The sequence below is a fragment of the Buteo buteo genome, chromosome 24 (assembly GCF_964188355.1).
Source record: "Buteo buteo chromosome 24, bButBut1.hap1.1, whole genome shotgun sequence".
Taxonomy (NCBI): domain Eukaryota; kingdom Metazoa; phylum Chordata; class Aves; order Accipitriformes; family Accipitridae; genus Buteo; species Buteo buteo.
Window position 1 is genome coordinate 17,251,729 of NC_134194.1, and position 297 is coordinate 17,252,025.

Sequence of the window (297 nt, forward strand, 5' to 3'; positions counted from 1 at the left end):
TTACTGCAGCCTCCTGGAGGCAATTTGCCCCGTGACCCTGTAAGGTTGCAACGGAGCCACCATTGCCAAATTAACTCTTTCAACCACATACTTACAGGTTGCATAAAAGTTCCCTGCCCCTCCTGCCTGCAGACACAGAGACGCACCTCCCCGAGGCAGAGCGATGCTCGTGGTGCAGCAGACGCCGTGCTGAGTCCACAGTGAGCGGCACGGTCGGCTCCCTCCAGACTGGAAACAGGAGAATGGTGTCAACCACCCCAGTACCTCCCATGCGCTGCGCACAAGGCGACTGCTACT